Below are 18896 nucleotides of genomic sequence, written 5' to 3'. Positions count from 1 at the left end.
TCCTCCTTACGGTAGGTCCTGCTTCCTGGAACAGTTTCCTCCCGGCCCTCCTGGCTGCAGCCTATCCCAAAGCTCATAGCACACAAGTGTGTACTGAAGCTTGTTAGGGCAGCGTCCCAGATACCAACCTGATAATGGATGTACATTACTATGAAAAAAAAATCCAGCTTCAATCATTATCAATATCTATGGCCCACCCACTCCCCCAAGATCATTTTGAAATAAGCTGGACATATTAAAATTTCACCCATGAACATTTTAGCAGGTGTGTCCCGGTGATTCTGTCGTCAGATGTGACCACCTGCTCCTACATTCAGGCAGCGTCCATGTGTCCCATCATTTCAGAATCATTTTGTAACAGATCATCTGAATCAGGGCCCAAAGAAAGAAGTCTTCCAATTGTCCCCTCACCCCATACCTTTTTTGTGGGAAAAAAGTGGATAATTTGTCTTCCAGTGCTCCTCATGGTCAGCTTTTCACCGATGATTCCTCTATTCCTTGTACTTCCTATAAATCAGTAGCTGGAACACAAGGTTTGATCAGATTCATGTTCCTTTTTTTTCTTTTTTGGCAAGATTCCTTCCTAATTCTTTTTGTGATGCCTGTGGCCTTAACTCATGACTCCAACAGGGACTACAAAGCACAATTTTCTCATTCACAAAACCATCTTCATTTCCTGGCTGGAATATTTCTATAAAGAGAGACTGAGCAGGAAGTTGCCCTTCATGGGCAAACCCTGGCTTGGGGTTGCTCAGCAGAGACCACACTTTGCTGTTTGCTCTGTCTCCCCTGGTGGAGACAATTCGGGGAGATTCAGACCTGAGTCACCACCACCATGATCCACCTCAATTCTCACATGAGTCCTTTAACACCTAACAAAAATGAAGCAGAAAAAAAAAAGAAGGGCAAAACATTAACATGTGTTAGAATTGAGTGACTATGTTATTCTATGTCAGTAGTTATTATGATTCTCTACCCTTTTTTGAATTGTAGAGTATCTTATGGCAATGTTTCTTATAGTGTTAAGAAAATGTGTCCGTGACCTTGAGGTAGTGAAAACTATAAATAACTTGTAAAAACCCAGGAGATTAACAGCCTAAAGATAAATAGGTCAAACCCAGGAACAGAAAAAAACTAAAGAAAAGCAAATGGTGAATTAATCTCACTAGCAGTGATGGGGGCAGAATGAAATCAGGGTAGGATATGAGATGCAATTTTCCCCCCCTTTCATTTATTTTTTTCTCTTCGGCATTTAGTAATGCAAGTGTTTGGGGCATAGAATTTTCCACTGAGTGCAACTTAGACAAATGTCATGACTTTTGTTACATACGTTAAAAAAATTCATTACTTTTTAGGTCTCGTGCAATTTTGATTCCGAGTATCTCTTGGAGACAGAATTTGTTTCTTGCATGAGGCAAAATTAAACATTTTTGATGTTTGAGTTTTCCTGGTTGTTAATTTTCTTTTATTTCTCCTCAGTGCCGTTTGGTCTGAAAATGTTAACTGAGTTATTTCTACTTCACAGAATTTTTTTAAACTTTTATTTCAGGCTTTATATATCATCAGTAAATATTTCATGAGCAATTCAAGATAATCTGTATTCTTTACCCCCTGCCCCCCATAATAGTGTTCAATATCAATCTATTACTTTTACCTTATTTGGTGGGTCACTCGGATTTTCTATATCATTTTTCTTTTAAAATGTTGTCTGCACATTAGAATCATCTGGAGAGCATATTAAGTTCAGAATCCTGAGCCTTGCTCCAGACCTACGGGACAAGAATCTTCTAAATGCATTTTCAGAAGCATCACAGATCATTCTGGTGCACATGGCACTTCAAAAATCATTTGCTATAGTCTTCATTTTTCTCTCCTTGAAAATATACACCCACACACACTCATCCACCTACCCTCATACACTCAGACTTACATTCCCTCATCCACACACACATCGCAGCCCTGCACCTTGCACAGGTAATGCTCAACACAGACTTAGGTGAATCACAATTTATCTCCACATCCTTAACTTTTTGATGGCCAACCTATATCTAGATTGTTTTTGTGAACTCTTTGATTTTTAGATTTGGAGGTTATCTGAGATCTTCTTCTGAGCACATGTTGTAATTCCACTGATTTCTGTTCTTGATCTGTAACCCTGGATGGAGAAAGTGTGTGTGATGGATGAGTACTCTGCCTTTGGAGTCCTAGAGACCTGCGTGGGGTTTGAACCTCAGCTCTACCATTTACAGACTATAGGAATGCCAAAAGTTAAGTGATATCTCTGTGGCTAAATGGGATCTATGTAAACATTTAGCACAAGGGTTGGTGACTTAATGAACACTCAACAAATAGAAGCTATAAGGGACAAGGCCTGTTAGCATGACTATAAAAATTACTTACCACCAAGTGAATGAAATTTAAAAGCTTAAACATGTGAGATAAGTTACTTATTTTGATTTTTAGATGTGGGAAATAAGAACTGAGATGATTTAAAAAACACCAAAAAAAGGATAACATTTTTCTCAAGAACTGGCAGGTGGGTTGTCCCTTGTTGCTGTCCTGTTTTCACCTCTCCCTGTGCTTTTCTCCTTCTTAGCTTTACGAATTTTTTTTTAAAGATTTTATTCATTTATGAGAAACACACACACACACACACACACACACACACACACACACACAGACACAGGCAGAGGGAGAAGCAGGCTCCATGCAGGGAGCCCGATGTGGGACTCGATCCCAGGACCCAGGATCGCAACCTGGGCTGAAAGCGGTGCCAAACCGCTGAGCCACCGGGGCTGCCCAGCTTTATGCATTTTGATCCGAGATTACGTGGGGTGTAAAAGTCGCTGCGGGCTCTCCATGGTGGCTTTTTCATTACAAAGTGAGCCTGCTCACTTATTGCTCTTTGCCTCAAGTTACATCTTCTCTGTTACTATTATTGCTGCCTTGCTTTCTTCTGAATTGTGTTTGCTGAGTACATCTTTGCCCACCTTTGTCATTTCAGGTGTTCTGGGTTGTTTTGCTTTGTCGTTTGTTTTTAGATGCAGCTTCCAGATGGGTTTTGATTCAATCTGAAAATCATTTTTCCTGGTAATAAAGCGGTTTATCCATGACTGGATATTACAGATATATTTGCCTTTAACTCTTCACCTCATTATTCTTCGTGTCTTCTACGCTTCTTTTGCTCTTCTTATCTCTTGCTCTATGGCTTCTCTTTTTGAGTGTGTCAATATTTTCCTTTTGATAATTTGGAAGATTTACAGTCAATTTTATTTCTTCTAGGATTAGCCTTACAACTTTTAAGAGCTTACAGAAACCTTCTTTCTCACTAGCCAACTTTAACATTATCTATTGATTCCCTTCAAGGAAACAAGCACTTCCCCTACCTCATAATTTTTATGTTATATTATATTCTTCAAGCAGTTGCTGCGTTATCTTGGGAAGTACCGTCTTCCACTCAAGCTCCACTGGGCTCCAGACCTGGCCAACCAGCTGTCTCCTTAATAGCACTATCGGGTGTCTGAATAAGCATCTTCACCTTGATACCCTAGGCCTGAATTGGAACTCTTGCCTACCACACTCTCTTGCACGTTCTCCCACATTTCAGGAAAGAGATCACTCTCGACCTCTTTGTCAAAGCTAAAAACTGCAGGGTCATCCCTGATTCCTCCTTTGTCCTTCTCCAGAAAATTCAATCCAATATTCCTTCTCCAAAACATACTTGAATCCTGTTTTTTTCCCCCTCATCTCACCAGATGCCCCAGCTCATGACACCGGCTCCTCCAAGCCTTTCTGCCCACCTCCCCACTGGGTCCATCTATTCTGAACATGGAAACGGGGTGTCTTTGTCCTGCGTCAGGCTTTCTCGGATCCTGTTGTCTTCAGAATGAAACTCTCTCCCCGCCATGGCCTATGAGGCAGGCCTCTGCAATGGCAGCCAGACCCAGACCCAGACCCCGGGGTGACCCCCATTTATCTGCACACTTTTGCACAGTTATGAGTTGCACCCCCTTCCTTCTGAAAGCCTCTCTGTTTGGACGACATGTCATACAGTGGCCTTGGCTCCTGCTTGTCTTTCCCACAAATGCACACCTCTATGAGCCGGCCCCCTCTGCCTGCGTCACCACTGTAAACCCCAGATCAGAAGCTGGGCCTGGTCCATAGAGTGCATTCAAAAAAATATTTGTTGAATGAATGGATATATTTAATCGACTTTTTTTTTTTTTTTTCATTTATCAGATCTGGGCGGTATGTAACAGCTCCCAACGGAAGTTGAGAAATTTGCTCACTTTACACTTTCTCCATCTGTTCCATCTCCATGATTTTCTCAGTTCTGTTCTCTCATTTGTGTTTGCCCGTAGTTTATAATATTCCCCTTCCCCTGGATGCCCACAGTCCTGATGCCCTGTGGTTCTCAGTCCCACCTTTATAGGAACGCATGCGGCTCCCACCACCTTTGAACCCCTGGGCTCCTACCACTGCAGCCGGCCTCTGCCTCTCTCTGCCCAACAACCCCCCACCCTGCCGCAGTGGCTGCATTTCCCCCATTTCCCACCTCACCACCCCCCTTTCACTCCCAGATCACATCCTTTCATGATATTTTTTTGTGGGTGAATATTCTGTCTATAAGGCAGAACTGTTGGGGCCCTGACAACAGACCCCATGCTGTGTTTCCTCTGTGTCTACATGGTGTCTAGGCAATGATTAAGTGCATCCTACATCTTCAGAAAACTGCCCCAAGCCCAAAGTGCCCTCCCACCCCCGGAGTGGCTGGCACCCACTCCGAGGAGGGGAATGCTCAGTGAAGCTCAGGTGGGCCCCAGCCGAGAGATGACCAGGAGCGTGCAACGTTTGTGATCCATGTGTGGGGTAGCGAACACCTGAGGATACAGTGGAGCTCGGCATCCTGATCACTGAGGAGTCATGACTGCATGACATCACATGCCAGTGACAGAGCATGTCCAGGTGGTCAGTGCTGATGGCTTCACGTGGGTATGGAAGCAGATCCTGGTGGAGCCTGGGCCAGGTCAGCCATCAAGAGAGCGAGGGGGGGCAGCTCTTTTAGGGTCCCCCATCCCCCAGTGAGTCCTTGTGTGCTTGCAAGGACAGGGGACCTTTGGTGGGAAACCCCAGAGGATAGGCCCGGGCCGTGTTTGAAAAGAATGCTTTTTGCAGAGATTTATAATTTTTATAATGATTTATAATTTATAATGACTTATCATTTTTCATTACATTTGCACAAATAATCTCTGTGAAAAAGATGTGCCATCTCATATAAAGGGTGTCGCTTTACTTGACTGACAATAACCATTTGTATTAGAATGCCCCAGGCGTAGTTTCTGAATTAGAGAAGGAAGCTTTCTCCTTGAAACCTACACTTCCTCGATGGACACCACACACATAATTTTATCTTCGTCTTTTGGAAATAGGTGATTAATTATACTTTTGTTATGTTTTGTTCTTTAAAGACATCTTAAAAAAATATATATCTTCTTTACAGAATTCTAAGGGATCCCATACTCGTACAAGTACACAGCGAAGGGACCATTCTACGGCTGAGACCACTTGCTGTTATTATTAGGGTTTCCTTCCTTCAGTCCTGTGCATTTTGTGTGTGGGCAGATTCTGCTGCTGTAGCGCACGACCCTTCACGCGTGCGGTGGCTTGAAGTGACACAGATTTCCTAGCTCATGGCTCTGTAGGTCTGAAGTCCATGGAGCTGACTGCGTCTCCGTCCTGGGGGCTCCCAGGTCGACGTCCAGCTGTCCTCAGGCGGGGGTCTTATCTGGAGGCCCTGGAGCAAGAACCCGTTTGCAAACACACTCATGTTCTTGGCCAGATTCCGTTGTTTGCACCGTTGTTTGCATCCGTAGGGCCAAGGGCCCCATTTCCTTGCTGCTGGCGGCTGTGGCCTTTGGTCCTTACTAAGCTGTCTGCTTTCCTCCTCCCCGGCCGCCTCCATCCTCAGACCAGCGCTGTCATACTGTCACGCCCGTCGCTTCAAATCTCCTGGATTTCCCCCTGCAGGCAGCTGAAAGATGCCCCCTGCAAGGGGTCTGGTGTGATGGGTTAGGTCGTCAGGGATACTCTACCCCTATTTTGGGCACCGGTGCCTGTAGCATCACTCAGGCAGCAAGTGGCATCTCGCCCTGCTCACGAGCTCTGAGCTGTAACCAGGAGAATGTGGGGAGACATGCTTGGAACTTGGCTGACCACACGTCTGGGTATTTTATTTTATTTTATTTTATTTTATTTTATTTATTTTATTTTATTTTATTCTATTTTATTTTATTTTATTTATTTTATTTTATTTTTATGTCTGGGTATTCTAAAGTATTTTATCTTTTACACTTTGATTTGGCATTTTATGTCACTGAAAAGTGGAATGGTACTGGCACTGTTTTTGTAAGTTTTTCACTTAATGGGAATGCTTTTTCTGTCATCAAATGTTCTAGGACGTGATGTTTTAGGACCAAAATAGAGGTACATAATTGATTTTTATCATATCTGTGTTATTGGGCATTTGCATCATTTCAAACTTTTCTTTAAGGAATTCTTTTTGAAGATTTTTATTTATTTATTTGACACACAGAGAGACAGATAGCAAGAGAGAGCACAAGCCAGTGGAGGGCCAGAGGCAGAGAGAGAGGCAGGTTCCCCACTGAACAGGGAGCCCGATGCGGGACTCGATCCCAGGACCCCCGGATCATGACCTGAGCTGAAAGCAGATGTTTCATTAGCTGAGCCACCCAGGGGCCTCTTGCTTCAAACTTTTCTGTCTCATAATTCACGCAGCAGTGAACATAATTCTGTACCCGCGTCCTATACATCCTTGAATGTGAATGGCTGAATGTGTCTCAGGGTGAGTATGTTGTGGCTTCTGAGACAAACTGCCACACCGGCCCCAGAAGAGCCAGGCCAGCCACACTCCGACTTCGGGACCACTTATATGGTCTTGCTAACATCGGGATGACTCCCTCTGACTTAATAGGGTCACAGCAATCTGATACTGTGACACTGAACAAACCAACCATCTAAAACCCAGGCCTTGGGACTCAGCACATTTTCAGTTAGGGGATGCCAAACACTCAAGATTCTTCCCACACCTCGAGGATCATCCATTGAGGGTTGTCCCCCCACTGGGGACCCTGTCTCAGAAAATAACAAGAAGTAACAACACTTATATGGCTTCCCTGGGGGACCTGAGTCTTCCAGGGTGGTTTTTCAGGATGGCCACCTCACATAGGGTTGACATGGCCAGTGAGATGCAGCCATGTGCCGAGAATGTCACCCATGTCACCCACGACCTCCTCTGTGTCAAACCTGATGACTGGCCTCCCAAGCCCCAAAGTCTTGTGGCGACAGCAGGGCATATCTGGGTGACGCTGCTGAGCAGGGTGGGCTCCCAAGATTTCCAAGTGGATGTCACGTCTCGCCTGTCACCGTCGTGGCACCTATGGAGCCATTCTTTCTGATCAGTGTCTTTCCGCCTTAAGAGGTGGTCTTACCATCCCTTGCCCAGGTCCACAAAATGAACCTCTAATTGTAAGTTTTTTTCTAGAACACAGACCCCATGACAGACGTAGGCTTTTTCCTGGAGCCCTAAACGTGCACCATAGAGGCAGTGAACTACTTGGTCTGGACGTACATCCAGCCTGTGAAAGGACACCTCTTGCCTGACCGACGACTCCAGTCCTGGCTGGGGAGCAAACCCCCATTTACCCTCCGAGCTGTTGAGGGAAGCTGTCCTTGGACCCAACACCACACGGACTTATAAGCAACCCTCTCATGTGCTTCTATGGGCAGGAAAGTTGCTTTGGGGGAAAATTATAGACACCAAATTTGGTTTTTCTAATGGAAAAATTTGTGTGTTTTCAGGTTAGGACCCAATCCCTAACTTTACTACAGTCACAAGCTACTACCCCATAGATTTAACTCCTAGAATGGCGTGGCTGTTAGGTATAGAGCTTTCCAGAATTTGAACTGATTGTATAACGCAACGCAATACGCAATGCCACAAAGATTTAACAATATCAATAGCATTATGGAGTGATATTCAGATATTTTATATCCCTTTTGACAACTCTGGGTATATTTTATGCAAATAAAGTACAGAAGATCACACAGTGACCTGTAGCACCTTTCCTGTTAGGGATGCATTTTCATATGCAGATTGGAGGGAAGCTTCAGGGAAGCTCAGGTGTCTGAGGGCTCCTGGGTGGGGGAAGGGGGGTTGCAGGTGGCCCTGCTCAGGGGCATACAGTGCTGAGATTGCTCCTGGACACATGAAATCAATCCACAGGTGGAGCACTTTGTATTTTGATGGTGAATTCCAGCCACTGCAAGAGGGCATATTTTCCTTTAGGCAGGATTTCTTAAACCTACTATGCATCTTGTAGAAAGCAAAGTGAGGTTTGATGTTTTGAGTTTTCTTTTTAAGATTTTCTTTATTATTCATGAAAAACACAGAGAAAGAGGCAGAGACACAGGCAGAGGGAGAAGCAGGCTCCCTGTGGGGAACCTGATGTGGGACTCGATCCTGGGACCCTGGGATTACGCCCTGAGCCAGAGGTAGGCGCTCAACCACTGAGCCACCCAGGTGTCCCATGGTGTTTTGTTTTTGTTTTTTAAAAAAAACATTAACACAGGGCTCTGCACCAAGCAATGTCCTTGAAGCCTGTGTGCTTATTTTTGGGTGGACACCACCGCTCAAAAGCCCTTTTGGAACTTCATTGACACTGACTTCAGAGCCAGTTCATTGGTCAAAGAAGCAAACTGGTGCTCTTAAATGCAGTCTGAGGTCAGTCCCCAGACCTGTGTCTGTCCCCTCAACTTCTCTCTTTCTCCCCATCTCTTCCTTCTTCTTCAACAGTTGGGATAAAGCCCACGATTCCCAGGGGAAGGTCATGTATCTGGCCCAGTGCTCAGAGATTGGAGCTGGGACATGGAGGGTTGGGAGTGAGCCTTCAGGGGTGCTGGTGGGGGGCCCAGGCCAGGGCCAGGTGAGGACCCTGCAGGAAGTGAAGGAGACCTCACTACCCTCTCCTCTTCACAGCTGGGAAGTGGCTCCTCTGTGGCCTCATGCATTCCCTACTCAGACCTCATAGAACCAGCTAAGGTGGCTATTCTTATCATCAGGAGGGATGTCAAGGCATGGAGAAGTCAAGAAGAGCCACAGTCGGGCCTCAGAAAGTGGCATCACCGCTTTTGCACACTTCAGGCAGCATCGCGAGGGCCGCCTCTTCCAGCAAGACTTGCTGGCCACCTCCCCTGTCCCCTGCCCTCAGAGGTAGTGACGTGGACCTGGTGCTCCCTGGGAACCACTCGGTTCCACCATTGTCAGGCTTCAGGTGCTGTGTTGCCATTACTCACTTATTCCACTCCCCCCTTGGACACCGCTTAAGGCAGCACAGCTAGATTGCTAAGAGTTAAGGACCAAAAGCCAGACTTCCTGGGCCTGAATCCCTGCTCCGCCACCGGGTAGCGGTGGGACATGCAGCAACGTTGCTTATCTTCTCTGTGCCTCTGGATCCTCATGCATAAGATGGGACCAACACAGGAATCGGCTCATAGGGTCATTGAGGGAATTAAATGAGCAAATGTTTGGAAGGCACTTGAATAAATCAGGTTGTAGGTGCAGAGTAGGTGCCAGCGGGTGTGAAATAGATTATGTACCTGTGTCAGGAGGGCTGAGTCTGTACCTTTGCCCCGTGGTCCCCAGCATCGAGAGCATCCAACACAACACCTGCTATGGTCTGTGCTCAGTGAAGAGTTTTAGATGTTGAAGGTTACTGTGCTTAGGTAGGTTTCACAGCAAAAGCTATGTTTTTAGCCACCATATTAACACCACTTCTCTGAAATATCAAATTTTCCCTAAGCATACTGCTTCTTCAAATGACAAGATTTCCCTAACTGCGATGCTTAAAACTGCAGCAGATAATTGGTATTCAAAATGCATATGGAATGTTATTCAGCAAAAAAAAAAGGGGGGGGGGAAGGAGCCATCAAGCACGAAAAGTCATGAAAGAATCTTAAATGCGTATCACCAAGTGAAAGAAGCCCATCTGCAGAGGCTCCGTGCCATAGGATCGTACCTCGATGACATTCGGGAAAAGACAAAACTATGCTGACCTTACAACCATGAGCGGTTGTCGGGGATGAGGGAGGAGGGAAGAATGAACAGAGTAGAGAGGATGTTTAGGGCAGTGAGACAACTCTGTGTGACACCACAATGGTGGCCACGTGATATTACCCACTTGGCAAAACCCACAGAAGCGAAAAACAGCAGTGTCCGTCCCAACGTAAACTGTAGACTTTAGCTAATAACGAAGTATCGATACCAGTTCATCAGTTATCACACACGTCTCGCTCTAATGTGACATGTTGGCAGCAGGGTGTGTGGCTAAGAGCAGAGGGTACACAGGGAGCTCTCTGGGCTTGCTGTAAAATTTTTCCATAAACCTAAAACTGTTCTAAAATAATCTGTTGAGATAAAATTTTTATGTTTTACATTTGTTTTTATTTAAGTTAGATTTGCCAACATATACTATAACACCCCGTGCTCATCCAGTCGTGTGCCCTCTTCAGTGCCCATCACCCAGCGACCCCACCCCCCATCTCTCCTTCCACAACCCTCTGTTTCCCAGAGTTAGGGGTCTCTCGTGGTTTGTCTCCCTCTCTGATTTTTCCCCACTCAGGGGCACGCTCAGTGGTTGAGCTTCTGCTTTCGGCTCAGGGCATGATTCCAGGGTCCTGAGATCGAGTTCTGCAACAGGCTTTCCGCAGGGAGGCTGCTTCTCCCTCTGCCTGGGTCTCTGGCTCTCTCTGTCTGTCTCTTATGAATAAATAAAATCTTTTTAAAAAAAGATATAAAATTTTTAAATGTGTATGAGGACTCCAAGCCACCTCCCAATTGGAGAAAAAATGACAGGTGTTCACATGAACTCGTGCAGTGAACGAGTACGCATGGCAGGCCAAACACCTTGTGCTTATCTCATTGAATCCCCAACAACAATGAAGTAGGCATGATGCTTATTAGGCAGAAACCAAAAGACAGACACATTGTGAGTGTATCTTCTGATTTTTCCCCCCTCAATTGGGAAGACATGATTTTCTTCATCTGACCCCTTCTTCTCAACCATGAAACACAGTATTCATCTAATTTGATAGAGTTATTCATTAGCTATCATTAAACTCCTTTCACATCACTTTAGAACTTTTTGCTTTTTAAACACATTGAAAGAGAATAATCTAGAGGAGAGAGATAAAAATAATTTCTTTTTTTTTAAAGATTTTATTTATTTATTCATGAGAGGCACAGAGAGGCAGAGACACAGGCAGAGGGAGAAGCAGGCTCCTTCCTGTGGGGAGCCCGATGCGGGACTCAATCCCAGGCCCTGGGGATCATGCCCTGAGTCAAAGGCAGATGCTCCACTGCTGAGCCACTCAGGTGCCCTCTTTTGATCCCTTTCAATTTCAAAAATCTGAATTATGTTAAGTCCCCCCTTGTTCTCAGAACCTGGAGTCCTTTGAAGGTTATGATCCTGGACCTGGACGTCTTCCCTTATCTGACGTTGCGGAATCTTCCCTCTGCCTCCCCGGCAGCCTGACCAGGGTCCACGGTGTGGAGGCGGCCTCACTTCCTGCACATGTTTACGGCTTTGCCAGGGCTTCTCTGGAGCACTTTTTCTTTTGAAATACCATCTATTGTTAGTTGTTGTGTAAGGCTTCCTGTCAGTGGAGCAGTTGTTTAAATAAGGCATTCCTGAAAATTACCTTCTCCCCACTGGCTTTTTTCACTTTCCGGGTGGAGGAACTTGGGGATTCGAAGAGATCCTCTGTCTGATGAGGTCACCGGCCTGCTCGCAAAACCCCAGCTGCTTGCAGCTTTGCCCTCAACGTGCTGTTGTGGTTGGTCATTGCTCTGTGATAAAGCTTGTGCATCTCTCTGGTTTCCCAAAGGTGCTATGATTGATGGAGAGGCTGGAACACACACCAACAAGGAATGCAAGGTCCTTCAAATGGATGCAAAGGACATGCAACCTCCACCTGGTGCAGGGGGCCCACCGCCTGCCCACGAGTCCCCTTCAGGGCGCCGAGCTGGGTGACACCTGCTGGTTGGGACGAGTCCGCCAGGTGTTTCAGGAAGCTCCCTGCAGCATCCTCTGGGCGGCTGGTCACCGTGGACTCTCCCTGCCTTTCCAGAGCCTGGCTAGGAGTTTGCCTGGTCCCTGGGTTCAGGAGACTGTGAACCCCCACTCTCGAGCTCCTCCTGGGCGTACCGTCCACTCGCCTGCAGCCCCCACCACCAGGCCCCCCGAGATCCATCCTTGGGGCATCTCTGACGAACCTGTTACTCTGGCAGAGCCAACTGTGCAGAGCTGGTTTTTCTTTCTTTCTCTTTCACACATGTCTTGCATCTGAGACAGAACAAAACAGATGCTCATCCCTCCTCCTACAGCAACAACTTGAAGGAACACAAGAAGAAAATGTATCAATTAAACCAGCAGTTCCAACACTTCGTGGTCCCAGGATCCCTTTATGATCTTAAAAAGAAATGGAGGACCCCAGAGGGCTGTTGTTAATCACTTGTTTACTGGTATTCACTGTCCTGGAAATTAAACCTGAGTTTTAAAATATTTATTCATAAGTATTACTTAGTAATAAATATTTATGAGTGGAATATGTGTCAATTCATTTAGAACAACAATAACACACTCATCCCATGTTAAATGGCATGTTTTACGCAAAAATAAAAATTGCCAAACAAAACAAATGATGAGCAGAGCGCCGTGTTCTACATCTTTTCTGTGGCAGCTGCGAGACGGGTGGTGGAGTCTCGTGGCCACTTGTGTGTGTAAGCTGTTGTGGTTGCACAGGGGAGGAGGCTCTGGGAGCCTTCAGTGCATGCTCACGGCTGAGGCTGAAAAAGCAAACACCTCTAGCATTAACATGGAAAGGTTTGACCTCGTGCAACACCAGGGGTCTGTGAAGCCGACTTTGAGAAGTACTGAGTTAAATCAAGCGTTTCATTTCATAAAAACCAGTGACAGTGGTGTAACGTGCCCCTCAGGGACCCCCTCTCTGATGTTGGAGGAGCCTCCAGCCCTCGGCATGAATGCCCAGACTAGCACTGCGGGTCACCTCTTTTCCAGCACACTGGATGGCGTTCACCCCGTTTGTGTGTGATCAGGTGCCTGTGCTCAACCCATCGCAGGGGACCAGAGCCTTTTTTCCTTTTTTTTAAAAAAAAGATTTTATTTACTTATTCATGACACACACACAGAGAGAGAGAGAGAGAGAGAGAGAGAGAGAGAGAGAGGCAGAGACACAGGCAGAGGGAGAAGCAGGCTCCTTGCAGGGAGCCCAATGCGGAACTCGATCCCAGGACCCCAGGATCACACCCTGGTCCGACGGCAGATACTCAACCGCTGAGCCACCCAGGTGTCCCCAGAGCCTTTCTTCCTATGTGACATTCAAGTCATCCTCTCCGGGACCTTCTAGCCAGGATGACTTGCTATTTTTTACCATTCTCATACCTTCCAGGTCCAACGGGCATTTCTTCATTTTGACAGCAACAATCGTTCAGACTCATCTCTGGCTCACTTAGTCAGGACAGCTGCCTTCCCAGGCCCGCTTCCTCCCAGTTGGGAAGAGGGCTGAGCACTAACGCTCACGCTTCAGCTTGCAGGAACACTCCAAGGTAGGGTGCCACAGCAGAAAGATTACTGATTCTCAAAAGGTCAAAAGTGGAACTTGATATTTCTAATTTGATTATTTTTTAAAAAAAATCTCACTTTAGTATAAAAGTGTATCCATCCCGTCTGTTCTTTTCCTTGCCAACTTTGATGCACCACCGCACATTATACCAAATCATGCCTTCAAATCACAACGATGCCCCTTCTTTTAGAAGGTCTTCATTTTCTTTTGCTGTTTTTCATCTGTGATTCAAGTGTCCTGGAGCCGAAGTCTGCATATTCGGATGTCCTCCTGACCTCCATCACCCATGAACAGGGAAAGAAATCTCGATGGCCCCTCACTACAACACTCCAGTTGAGCAGTGGCAGCAAATGTGATAACACAACGCCCCAAATCTTATTGTCTAGCTGTTTACTGAAAAAGCTTGTTGATACCTTGTGTAAACGTGTCACATAGCTATTCAATTGTACAAGTGCCAACTGAAAAAACTCTTTCCCCCATTGGGCTGCCTTTGAATGTTTTGTTGTAAATCACTTGACCATGAATGTAAACATGTCTCAACTTTCCTTTCTGTTCCATTGATCTACCTATCTATATGCACACCAGTACCGCCAAGTCTTTCTATGACTGTTTTCATTTATATGCTTGACTTCCTGTGAGTCACTCTGCGCTCGTCTACATTAGCATTCATCCAAGGATTGCCCAGGGATTGTGTTTCAATGTCCCGAATGAGTAAGTCTTCTTCTCCTTGGCCAGTAGATCTGTCTGTGGCTGGGGAACCTAATTTAGGGTTTAAGTCATTAACGATTTTGTTCAGACTCTCACTTTCTAACTGGGCTTCTTGTGTCCCCTCGGTGTGTGTACGTGGTCTCAAGTTCAGCCAGAGACGAGAGGATCGCTGGGGACCTCTCTGTTCTCTTGCAAGCGTGCACTCAGCCTTGTGCACACACACAGACCTCCAGCCCACAGAAATGTGGGCACTTATCAAGGTACACTATGGCTGTCTCAGTCTTTCTCTTTTCCAGTTAAATTTCTGGTTAGTCAGCCAGTCAACTGGCCCCAACAGAATCACAGCCTCAGGTTCCCTGGAGTGCTGGTCTTCTTATTCTTTGGCTTCTGGACTTGATATTGTTTCCAGCAGTGACCGGCGTTTGCATCCGTGGGGTTTTCTTCACTCGGCTCCAAATCAGGTCATCAACCCTCTGGTGGCAAAGCTCACACTTTTCATGCCCTGATAGAAGAAGTCCTGCAACTGACAGAGCTGAGAGCTGGGGACAAGACCAGTCCCTGGGCGAAAGTATCACAAACTCTGTTTTTACTCAAAGCTGAGTGGTTTTACTGAATAAACCGCACTCAATTGGTTGGATGACCTTGGTTGATTTATACAGTCTTGAAATGGTGATTTTTGACATTTTTTCTCTAGTTTTCTTCTTTTTTTGGGGGGGGGGGGTGTGATGTCTGCCAAGTTTTTCACTTGATCTTAGCCAAAAGGCTGAGAAGCAATACTTGCCAAGTCTTTCTTACTGCACCATTATGGAAGTCCTGCCCTCAGGAATCCATCTGAACAAACACTTCATATTTTTTCTGATGTCCCCTAAGGTTTGAGAACTGGTCCCAGAGATAAGCTACCCTGTTGCTATCTAAAACCGAATTTTCAATTTGTGCAACAGATTATCCTATCCCCTCTCACATGCTCAAGAACAGGAGTGTCACTGTTCTTTCCTGAGCCTGCTTCGCTCAGAAAGCCATCCCACTGGCTTTCCCAACTGCCATGCTCTTCTTCTGGCTATTCATGTGACTCCTTTTTTTTTTTTTTTTTTTTAAGATTTATTTATTTATTTTAGAGAGAGTGAGAGTGCAGCAGGGAGATGCAGAGGGAGAGGAGAGAGAAACTCAAGCAGACTCCATGCTCAGTGCAGAGCCTGCTGGGGCTCAATCTCACTATGCTGAGATTGCAACCTGAGCCAAAACCAAGAAGTGGCCATTCAACCAACTGCACCACGCAAGGGCCCACAGATGACTCACTTCTTTACCTCTTTGTTCAAATCTCATTGTTCTCTTACTACTTTACCTAAAATTGTAAGTTCTCTTATTTGTTATCCTTACAGTTTTTGTTTGCTTCTCCAGCCTAGACTGTATGCTCCGAAAGACAAGCATCTTTGTCAGTTTGTTCACTGACATATCCCAGATGCCTAAAACAGTCTCTGGAATACAATAAATCATTGTTGAATGAAGGCATGTAGTATGAAGAATGTACCATGAGAAACAACATTGGGTGATTTTATGTAAATTAGTGTGAGGGGTTTAGTTATTTCCCCAAGAATGGGATATTGTTTTGTTAAAATTCTAAGAGGTCACAGAGGCATTGGGTTTCTTGGCTGAATCTTGACAAAATTAGGGAGAAAGAAGAGAGGGGAATCACAAGTTACGTTCAAGTATACTCTACTTCTGCAATGCTCAGGAATCTCACTGTTTTGATCTATTGTGCTCTTGGAGGCTGGTCATACTGGAGTTTCTTCTTCTGTTATCCAGTTAGCATCTGGTGGCAGTAAGGAAATACCTGAAGGCTCTGTATCATCCCACCCGTAGGCCTTTTCTGCTGCCGCTTCTAAGTAAGGCACTGGTGATTCCAGATAGAAGGGCATGACACCTTGGAGAGAGATTTGGTTTGTTCAACTTCACCAGCTTCCAGCATGTGAATGTTACAACCATGCTATCTGAGCTGGTGAAAGAAGAGTGATTGTATTGTGTTCCCATGACCAGGACATGTTTTTCACAGCCGTCAGTATTCTTTCTCTGCTTATCTTTTGCTATTGCTTCTGGAAAGCTTGGATATTAAGTCCTGTGTCATTTAATAAGCCACTCTTCTTAAATATTCTTTTCATGAAGAGCAAATGAACTGGTGATTTTTTCATTCATTCAACTCTGAAACCATCATTAATTGACAGTTGACCAATATAAAAAGTGAAAGAGGGCAGCCCTGGTGGCTCAGCAGTTTAGCACCTGCCTTCGGCCCAGGGAGTGACCCTGGGGACCCGGGATCGAGTCCCACATCAGGCATTCCTGCAGGGAGCCTGCTTCTCCCTCTGCCTGTGTCCTCTCTCTCTCTCTCTCTGTCTCTCACGAATGAATAAAAAAATCTTAAAAAACCAAACCAAAACAAAAACCTATAAAAAAAAAAAGTAAAAGAGCAAAAGATAGACCAAAGGTTTTTTGACTTCTTATTTTGAAATAAAGATAGATTCTCAAGAAGTTGTAAAAATAGTGTAGAGAAGTCCTGTGTACATGCCTAGCAGCTTCTTCTAATGAAAACAGAATACTTAACTAAACTACATAGATGGTCAGACCCAGGAAATTGACCCTGACACAATATAATAAAATATTTAAGAGTAAATGTAACTAATGAGGTGAAATTTCTCTATTTTGAAAACTACAAGACATTGATGAAATAAATGGAAGAAGATACAAATAAATGGAAAGGTATCCCATGTTTCTGGATTGGAAGAATTGATATTGTTTAACTGTCAGTACCATCAAAGCTCACCTACAGATTCAATGCGATCTCAATCCATATTCCAAAAGCATTTTTTACAGAGGTAGAAAAAACAATCCTAAAATTTACATGTACCCACAAAAGACCCCAAATAGCCAAAGCAATCCTGAGAAAGAAAAACTAAGCAGGAGGAATCACACTTTCTGATTTTTAAGCAATACTATAAAGCTATAGTAATCAAAATTGTGGTATTGGCATGAAAACAGACAACTGGGCCAATGGAATCAGAAATAAACTTAAATATATATGGCCAACTAATATTTGACAAGGGAGCCAAGAATACTTAATGGAGAAAAGAGTTTCTTTAATAAAGGGTGCTGGGGAAATTGGATATTCATGTGTAAAAGAATGAATGAATGAATGAATGAATGAATCTCGACCCCTAACTTATTCACAAAAATTTACTCAACATGAATTAGAGACTTAAATGTAAGACCTGGAACCATAAAACTCCTAGAAGAAAATATAGGAAAAAAAAAAACCCTCTCTGACATGGGTCTTGGCAATGATCTTAAAGCACAAGCAAAATAATAGAAAATAAACAAGTGGGACTATGTTACTAAAGAGCTTCTGTATAGTAATAGAAACCATCAATAAAATGAAAAGAAAACCTATAGAATGGGAAAAAGTATTTACAAACCATATATCTGGTAAGAGGTAAATATCCAAAATATATAAAGAATTCATACAACTCAATAGCAAAAGAAAGAAAGAACGAAAAGAAAGAAAACCCCAAATAATCCAATTAAAAATAGGCAAGGGACCCAAATAGACATTTTTACAAATAAGATATACACATGGCCAACATGTGTATGAAATGATGCTCAGTATCACTAGTCATTAGGAAAATGCAAGTCAAAACACAAAATCACACCTGTTAGACTAGCCATCATCACAAAGACAAAAGATGACAGATGCTGTCAAGGATGTGGAGAAAGGGGAACCCTTGTGCACTGTCGATGGGAATGCAAACTGGTGCAGCTACTGTGGGAAACAGTATGGAGGATCCTCAAAAAATTAAAAATAGAACTACTATATGATCCAGCAATTCCACTTCTGGGAATATATCCACAGGAAACAAAAACACTCACAAAGATATCTGCACCCCCACGTTCATAGCAGCGTTATTCATAAAAGCCAAGATGTGGAGGAAGCAACCTAAGTGTCCATCAATGAAGGAATAGATAAAGAAAATGTGATATATATATATAGATATATATAATATATCTATATATAATATAATTATATAAATCTATATTGATATAATTCTAATATATATATATATATATATATATATATATATATTAGAATATAACTAGCCATAAGAGAAGGAAATCCTGTCATTTGCAACACCATGGATGGACCTTCAGGGCATTACACAAAATGAAATAAGTCAGACAAGGACAAATACTATATGATTTTACTTACATTTGGAATCTAAAAACAAAAAAAGCAAACAAAGACCAAAAAACCAAACTTGAGAGATCAGATGTGTGGTTCTCAGGAGCAGGGTGGGGGGACGGGGCACCGGAGGATGGTGGTCAGAAGGTACAGACCTGCAGGTATAAGGTGAGTGAGAGGTCGGGATGTGACAGGCGGCACCCAGATGACATCACCCTCAGTGGTGTGATACCCAGGAAAGCTG

At 44.3% G+C, this 18896-nt stretch overlaps 1 long non-coding RNA gene across 1 annotated transcript in view; it reads right to left on the bottom strand.

The window, feature by feature from the left end:
• Positions 1–18896, bottom strand: part of LOC119870854 — a 35421-nt gene that overhangs the window by 13235 nt on the left and 3290 nt on the right. Inside the window, exons 2-3 of the long non-coding RNA XR_005354314.1 lie at positions 1655–1769; positions 419–872 (exon numbers count right to left, since the gene is read on the bottom strand). This is a non-coding gene — a long non-coding RNA (uncharacterized LOC119870854). The remainder of the gene's footprint in view (positions 1–418; positions 873–1654; positions 1770–18896) is intronic.

Source organism: Canis lupus, chromosome 1 (assembly GCF_011100685.1).
Source record: "Canis lupus familiaris isolate Mischka breed German Shepherd chromosome 1, alternate assembly UU_Cfam_GSD_1.0, whole genome shotgun sequence".
NCBI lineage: Eukaryota > Metazoa > Chordata > Mammalia > Carnivora > Canidae > Canis > Canis lupus.
This window is presented reverse-complemented; position numbering and strand designations above follow the sequence as displayed.